This window comes from Mustela nigripes, chromosome 3 (genome assembly GCF_022355385.1).
Source record: "Mustela nigripes isolate SB6536 chromosome 3, MUSNIG.SB6536, whole genome shotgun sequence".
NCBI classification, from domain to species: domain Eukaryota; kingdom Metazoa; phylum Chordata; class Mammalia; order Carnivora; family Mustelidae; genus Mustela; species Mustela nigripes.
The window spans coordinates 80319217-80327949 of record NC_081559.1 but is presented as its reverse complement, the minus strand read 5'-3'; positions in this window follow the sequence as shown (position 1 = coordinate 80327949).

Sequence of the window (8733 nt, the reverse complement as noted above, 5' to 3'; positions counted from 1 at the left end):
ATGGATTTTCAACTATATAGGGTGTTGGCGTACCTACCCCTGAGATGTTGAGGGGTCAACTGTATTAAGCAGAAAACCCTTTCGCCCTTACAAAGCTTTTTCCTTTCAGTTGCCAAAGTATCATAAAACCTTTTGCATTTCTTTATATTTTTGTTTAAAATTCTCTAGCTTCTTATTTCCTTCTTTGCCAGGAGTCTTACTGTCAGATTCCTCTTTGCATTTGCAGATTCTTTTGTGTACACACCCACTTTGGGGCCTGTCAGAACAAATACTTTAGTTCTCTGAATCTGCCTGGGTTCTTCTATGTTTCCCTGTTACATGGTTTGCTCTGTTTGTAATGCTTTAATTCCATAATCCAATGACAATTTTCTACCCTTCTGTATTAGTCTGGGTCTCCAGAGAAACAGAACCAATATAAGAGCTACGTGTTAATATTTATTGTAAGAAATTGGCTTCCATGATTATGGAGGCTGATAAGTCCCAGGATCAGCAGTTAACAAGTTGGAGGCGCAGGAGAGCGGATGGTATAGTTCTAGTCTGGGTTGAAAGACCTGAGAAGCAGGAGAACTAATGGTGCAAATTCTAGTCCGGTCCCAAGCAGGAGGAAACTGATGTCCCTGCTCAAAGACAGTCAGGCAGAAAGAGCAAATTCTCTGTAACTTCACTTTTTTGTTCTATTCAGGCAGAGAGCAATGTACTTAAGCAGTGTGTGGATTGAAATGTTAACCTTGTCCACAAACACCCTCACAGATAGGCCCAGAATAATGTTTAGCCAGTTATCTGGGCCCCCCTTGGGCTGGTTAAATTGACCTAACACTAACCATCACCCCTCCCTTTACATTTAACATTTAAGGGTCGTCTATGCTTCAGACATTTCCTCGGCGTTCTGGGCTGACTTAATGGTTTCCCTTGGCACGTATAGCAGAGATCACTAGCTGTTCATCCACTGTTCTTTTCCTGCTGGGCACACCACATTACCCAAACTCCTTTTCGCTTTAGTGCGGCCAGGTAGCCTTACACTTAAATTTTTTTTGGCACAATCTGCTCTTCTCTCTTCTGCCATGTCTTAGCTGTTCCCTTATATTGACAAGGAACACGTTCATTACTTTTCCACCCAGCCTCAGCCCTACTGTCCTATTGGTTAGACTTCATGTGAGGAATACAATTCTATTATATTAAGCCACTGATTTGGGGATTTATGTTTCACAACAGCAAGTCTTACCTAATACACACATTCTAACAGATGTTATTAATGTCCCTTCCCAGATTACTACAATAGCTTTGAGCTACTCCTTCTGGGATAGGGAGTTTCTGGCACACTGACCAGTGTGCATCTTAAGCATTTGAATCTCTTTGCCTCACTGTCTGAGGGATTTCTCTGGCATCTTAGAACCTTGCCATGCACTGCAGCAGCCCAGAAGCGTGAGAGAAAACCTCAGCCAATGGGGGCAGGAGTCAGTGAGTCACTAGCTTCACCTTCCCATATATCAGTGAGACAGCTGTGAAGCACGTTTTACCTAGTTTTCAGAGGGTCCACAGTGGGATTTAGTCCCAGCACCCAAGTGGTAATCTGCTTTTAATACCTTCCCATTTCACCTTTTCCTCCAACGCCTGGTAACCACTATTCTAATCTCTGCCCCATTAATTTGACCACTTTAGATTTCTCATAAAATTGGGAACATGCAGTATTTGTTCTGTCACTGGCTTATTTCACTTAGCATAATGTCCTCCAGCTTTATGCATGGTGTTGTAAATGGCAGGATTTTCTTGTTTTTTTTTTTTTGTTTGTTTGTTTGTTTTTTAAAGATTTTATTTATTTACTTGACAGACAGAGATCATAAGTAGGTGGAGAGGCAGGCAGAGAGAGAGAGAGAGGAAGAGAAGTAGGTTCCCCATGGACCAGAGAGCCCGATGTGGGGCTCGATCCCAGGATCCTGGGATCATGACCTGAGACGAAAACAGAGGCTTTAACCGCTGAGCCACCCAGGTGCCCCTGTTTTATTTATTTATTTTTAAAGGCTGGATAATACTCATACATTTTCTTTATTCCTCCATTGGTGGACACAGGCTATTTCCATGTCTTGATTGTTGTAAATAATGCTGCAATGAACATATGGGTATAGATATCAATATTAAGACAGTGATTTTATCTCAGAATTTTATTCTGACAGTGATTTTATTCAGAAGTGGGATTAGTGGATCATATGGTCTATTTTTAGTTTTTTTTTAAGATTTTATTTTTTTTAAAGTAATCTCTACCTCCAACATGGGATTCCAATCCTGAGACCAAGGGTTGCATGTTCTAGAGACTGAGCCACCTGAGCACCCCTCTATTTTTAATTTTTTAGGAACTTCCTAGATCTCCATTTCTTTAGGGTCAGTTGCTGGCGCTTTGTTTCCTTCGGTGGTATCATCTTTACTTAATTCTTACCGACCTTTGTATCTTTGTGTTGGTATCTGTATACTTGAGTAAGCACTCTCCTCCAGACTTTACACGGAAAGACCTTCACCAGTTAACTCAGTTTGGGGTACTGGACAAGTCAGCTGGTAAAATCTGGGGACAGGTTGGGGCTGCTATTGGGGTTTCTCCTTGGGGGAGGTAGCAGCCTGTTCTGAGCCTGGGGGGTGGGCGGTCTGCTGGCTGGGCTCTGCATTCAAGTGAGACTACTGGGTTGGTTCCCTGGTCAGGCAGGGCAGCTGGCCACACTCTACTTTGAGCTTGGGACCACTAGTTTCGCTCCCCAATCCCCTCTGGACTGATGAGGCTGCAGGCCTTGTTCCCAAGCAAGGCAGTGGCGCTAATGCATTTGGCGATTGCCCGGGGCTTGCCATCCCGGCACCCGCGTCACTCCTGGTTGGATGAGCCTCAGGCTGTGCTCTGATTGGATGGTGCCACCCACCAGATTCTGGGTTCAGGAGGCCTCGGATCTGGTTTTGCAGTGGACCTACGTCTCGGCTGTTCTGTGTGATGTGGCTGTGATGCAAACTGCGTCCCCAAGTTGTGCAGGACCACACGTCAGGCTTTGAGAGCAGGTACGGCATTCATTGTGCTCTGCTGCCGGGTGAAGTTGCTGGCCCAGCTCTATAGTGTAGAGGGGCCTTCAGCAGTGTCCCGCGGTTGGGGATGGGGCAGTGCTCCGTGGCCTGCCCGGTGGTGTCCTGGCTTCCTTGTCCGCTGGGACTGCAGACCATCCTCTGCGGGCATGGTCACTGGCTGGGTTCTTTGGGCGAGGCCACAGTCTACGTTCTGCAGGGGGTCAGGGTCCAGTGCCGGGCAACGCTGCAGGGCATTTGTGGCCTGGGTGCTGCTGCTGTTCAGAGTCCCTGATTATGTGGCCCTGGAAGCTATGTTCGACAGTTGGGCATGGCTGCTGGCTTGGCTCTCTGCCAGGAAGGCAGGACGTGTTCCACAGCAGCTGGCTGCCTTGGCCAGACTTCCCGAGGGATAGACTGGAGGTTGTATAGAACAGTTGGGCAGGACTGTGACTCTGCAGTGCAGTAAAAGTGTAGTCGCTCCTCTTACACCCCCCCCCCCCCCCCCCCGTGGCTGTGGTCCAGGGGATTGCTTCAGCTTTATCCACTGGGTTCTGCAATTTTCACAACGGCGTGCCTTGTTAGTTCACAACGGGTAGTTGTTAGTTCGTCTTGTGGGGGCGGGGGGCTGAAGTCAGAATGAGCTAAGTGGCCATATTGATAACATCCAGGGACAAAGTTGTGGATTCAACTACTACCTCCGTGGTTTAGTAGCTGTGTGATCTGGGTCAGTTACTTAACATCTCTGACGCTCAATTTAAAATGGGGATATTTAAAATGAGAATGATAAGACTACCTTAGAGATTGTGATGAGATGAAAGTGTCTGTTGGACATGGCTCCCAATAAATCATAGCTTCCAAAGATAGTTGCATTTTAATTTGAGTGACTGTCAATGTGAAGAGAAAAAGTTGTTTAGCTATTTAAAGTTTTCATTTTGCAGATACACTTTTCCTACTCAGAGCCACTTGCTAAGGTTTCTTTCTCACAATACTTGTAACTGTGATGCAGATGTGAGGAGAATTCAAAGCTGTATGTTTCTGAACAGAAACCCCTATGGGGAGGCAGGCAAGGAAGGAAAAACTCACATTTAATAATGAGGGAGAAATGTTTGGTTGCATGGTCATTTCTTTTAAGATGACACCATCAACCACTGTGTGGCAGCGACTGCGGTTCTCGACCTTTCTTTTGTTCATGGAGCCCTTTGGGCCATTCTTGAAAATGCTTAGATGAAGGGAACAAGAGGAAAAGAAGGTAGTATCATGTTAGTCTAGGTATGGGCCCGGAAAGAGGTCATCTAGGATGCTGTAGGTCAATCTCGAATCTTTGGGCCATTGAAAAAAAAACTTTTTTTTTTTTTTTAATTTTTTATTTTTTATAAACATATATTTTTATCCCCAGGGGTACAGGTCTGTGAATCACCAGGTTTACACACTTCACAGAATTTTTTAAAAATCTTTTTTAAAAAAAACTTTTTAAAAAAGATTTTTAAAAAATTTTATTTATTTATTTGACAGAGAGAGAGAGAGAGGTGGGGAGTGCACAAGCATGGGGGAAAAGCAGGCAGAGGGAGAGGGAGAAGCAGTCTTCCCACCAAGTAGGGAACCAGATGCAGAACTCCATCCCAGGGCTTTGGGATCATAACCTGAGCCGAAGGGAGACACTCAACGAGCTGAGCCACCCAGGTGCCCCTGAAAATTTTTGAACAAGAGTGAAAGTGTTTGTAGTTCAACCAACACTATGTGTCCGTGATAAAGTTGTGATTCTAGAAGTGGGGAAATCATGCTGGCATCTTCTCCTGGCCCAGAGTCCAGACTGGTCACTCCCAGGAGCTCTCTCTCTGTCTCCTATATGTGTTCTAGAAGATTCCTTCTCTAACTTTTGCACTAAACAATAAACATCTACCTTCCTTCCTTCCATCCATCCTTCCTTCCTTCCTTCCTTTCATTCTTTCTTCCTCCATTTCTTCCCTTTCCCTCCCCTCCCCTTCTATCCCTTCCTTCCTTCCTCCTGCCTTCCTTAACTCCGAAAGGGGAAGGGCAAAGAATCTTAAGCAGGCTCCATGCCCAGCATAGAGACCAGTTTGGGGCTTGATCTCATGACCTTGAGATCATGACCTGAACCCAAATCAAGAGTCGGCCACTCAGTGGACTGAGCCACCCAGGACTCCACCCAACACATTTCATTTTCGGACTTTTACAAGCCTGAGGAAATACTACCGGATGTTCTGTTATAGCCAGAAAGACTGGTGGAGTTTTGTTAAATTTCTTAGGGCCAGCAATCCTGGAACAGTTCAGCAGGGTATTTCACGCTTAGCGTCTGTCATGAGGCTACATTGAAGATAGCAGTAGGGGTTGCAGTCTCTGAAGGCGTGGCTGCGGTTGGTGGATCTGCTTCCGAGGAGGAGAAGACTCTCTCATATGGCTTGTTGTCAGGAAGCCTTAATTCCTCACCAAAATGGGTCTTTCCACAGAATTTCCACAGAATTAAAACATAGTAGCGGGACCTCCCACAGAGCAAGCACGTGAGCTGGTGAAAGGTTTTAAAAGACATTTTCTCTTTTGTTCTGCTTTTATGAAGAGTAGTTGGCATATGCTTCTCACTAGCTCCTTGATCCCAAAGAAAGAACCAGATTTATATTACCAGATTGGAACTTCTTTTTTGTCATACAGAAGATACTGCACATTTCTCATCCAGCCTGTGGGTGGCTCTTCCTCCACTTCCATCCACACAGTTACATAAGCCATAGGTTCAGTCAGTGCTAGGAAGCAGATTTTTTTCAGCTTCATTTTAGAAGTAAGAGAGTCTCATTTAAGTCTCTGTCTTCCAGAGAATTTTGGCTTTGCTATCCCACTTAGTGTTAAGTTCTGATGCACCCATGTGCTCTTTAGGCTTATGAATTAGCAATTCTCTTTGCTTGGAAAGCTCTTTTCCAGAATTTCATATGACTTTTTGCTTTACCTCTTTGGAGAAGTCATTCATGACTGACCCATTTAAGGAAAAATGCTGTTACTGTATTTCCCATGGAAGTATACATTCTGTGAGACAGGGACTTCGTTGGTTTTGGGTTTGTATACAGTTCTATTGCCCAGTGCAATGCGGGGAAACTGGCATGTAGTATGTACTCAGCAAATATTTTTAAATATAAATAGTGAGTAAAATTATGGCATTATTTATGGTAAAGTTGTATGGGCTTGAAAAGGGAGAAAGGAAGAAGAAAGGAAATCAACATCGATTGACAAACTATTGTGTGCCCATTCCCTGTGCTAGATACCTTGAATACATTATCATACTTAATCTTCACACCTATGAGGCCAAGATCAAAATCATACCACTGATTAGTGACAGAGATAGATTTTAAGGTCTCTGTATACTGAATCTGTATGTCAAATAATTTTAAGTACACGAGGATTACTGACTATATAAAGTAAGGAAGCAATACATTCTGTTGTGTCCGTAATATTTTATGGACTATAATTGCAAGCTATAAACATGATTTTGTGGTTTTCAGTATTCCACTACCAACAAATAGGATCCTAGAAATGTAATTATAAGTGAAGCCCATGCTGGGATGCCTTCAGTCTGTGTTTTTTTGTTTTTTTGGGCACATGACCAATTAGGAGAACCCCAAACAGCCCTTGGGGCTGAAAACTTCTTTTGATCAAGTGAATTACTGTTGTCTTGAATTTACTTTCTTTGCAATAAGTGAAGGGATGGATTAGATATCCCATCTTCTAAATAGCCATCAAAAATCCTGGTAGGATTCCCATTTTTCTCCAAGCATTAAGTCTTTAAAATTGCAAATGCTTAAGTGTTTAGGGCTTTTAGTAATATACTTTCTTGGAAAATATATCAAAATGGAGTTGTCAGAGATCCCTAAAAGCATTGCTGAGCAAATAATCCTCAGAGGCTGTCAGGGTCTAAGGGGATTTTTATTCAGCCTAGGGGTTATATTGTTGACAAGGAGCTTACTAAACACTGAATAGAAGAAAACCCATTTATAAGAAATGGGCCAGTTGGTGCATCAAATCAGTGGTTAATCTAAACCTGGCAGAGAAACACATGCATTGTGTCAGCTTAGTAGAATGCACAAGGGTCATACATTTTCTTTTTCATTTGTTTCAATCACAAACCAATTTAACTTGGTGGGTTGTGTGCTGAAAAGTCTATCCATAGATGCATGAAGAGAAATTGAGAAATAGCGTGCAGAAAATTTAGATTACATTATCTATTTAGGGAAATACTTAAATATAGCAAATTGTAATCAAGTCTTCTGCACTGCCTTAGCAGTGTGAATATAGATTAGTTTTTATGAAAAATTATGAAAAGTTCAAACATATGAGTATTGTTTTCAGCAATCCAAAAGAATAATTATCAAATTTGAAATTTAAAACATTTTGTAAGAAATTGGAAATATGATAATTAAATCTGAAATAATAATTGGATCTTTTGGAAAGGCAACACATATCTCATTCAAGCATTATACCTATTGAAGAGCAGCTCTACATGGAGAAATCTTGGCCTAGAGTAGGGAAAACATGAAGACAGGATTGAGGAACTCAATCAGAGTTCCAGCCCTGGTTTTTTGAAACTCTCTCGATTTGACCTGGGTTAACTCATTTCATTTTCCAGGATTTAATCTCTTTCTCTGTGACCAGATCTATAGTTCTAGATTTTAGGTTTCAGAACTTACTTTAAAATATTTATTAAACCATTATGTCTAAGCCTGAAATAGAACCACCACCACCACCAACAACAACAAAATAGGGCTGCTTTGGTTGGGGCTGGTGGTAACTGAGCACTTGTTTTTCTGGTCCTAACTCTTGCTCCCATTGCCGATGAGAATTTCCAGAGAAAAAAATGAAACTATTTTATTTTTGGTAGATAGTCCCTTTGTCCTTACCAGTTCGAATGCTTTGAGATTTTGTGGTTTTACATAATGGCACACTCCCTTTGGATAGAAATTCCATTTTAAATGATGTAAAATGATTTCTTTAATCAACAAATATTTATTGAGCTATTATTATATACCAGGCAATTTAGATTTTGGAATATTTAGCTTTTGGAATAAGTGAATGAACAAACAAGCAAGTAAAGAAATATTCTTTCACTCATGGAGCCTGTATTTAGTGAGGAATGACACAACAAAAAAAATAAGTATGTCGAATGCCAGATGATTAGTACTATAAAGAAAGGTAAGTGTGTGAGGTGGCTGGAGCTTCTGGGTTGGGGAGTCTGTATTGCTATTTTGTGTAGGATGGTCAAGAAAGTCCTCATTGAAGAGGGAACACAAAACGCAGAGATTCTGAGGTAGGGGCATACTTGGCATGTCCATAAGCCAGCAAAGGGACCCATGTGGCTTGATTGAACTGAGCAAAAGAGTGGTAGAAGGTGTTATTACAGAGGTTTTTGGGATAGGGAGAGTGGAGAGATGGTGAAAATCATATCGGACTTCTAGGCCACTGTATGGGCTTTAGATTTCAGTATGAATGAGGTAGGAAGTCATGGGGGCAGTTTTGAGCAGAGAAGTCATATTACATAACTTATGTTGTAAAATGGCTTGCCCTGGCAATTGTGTGGATAATAACTTTATTTTTTATTTGAAAATTTTTTCTTTTTAATTTTTTATTTAAATGGAATTAGTCAACTTATAGTACATTATTAGTTTCAGATGTAGTGCTCAATAATTTATCAGTAGTGTA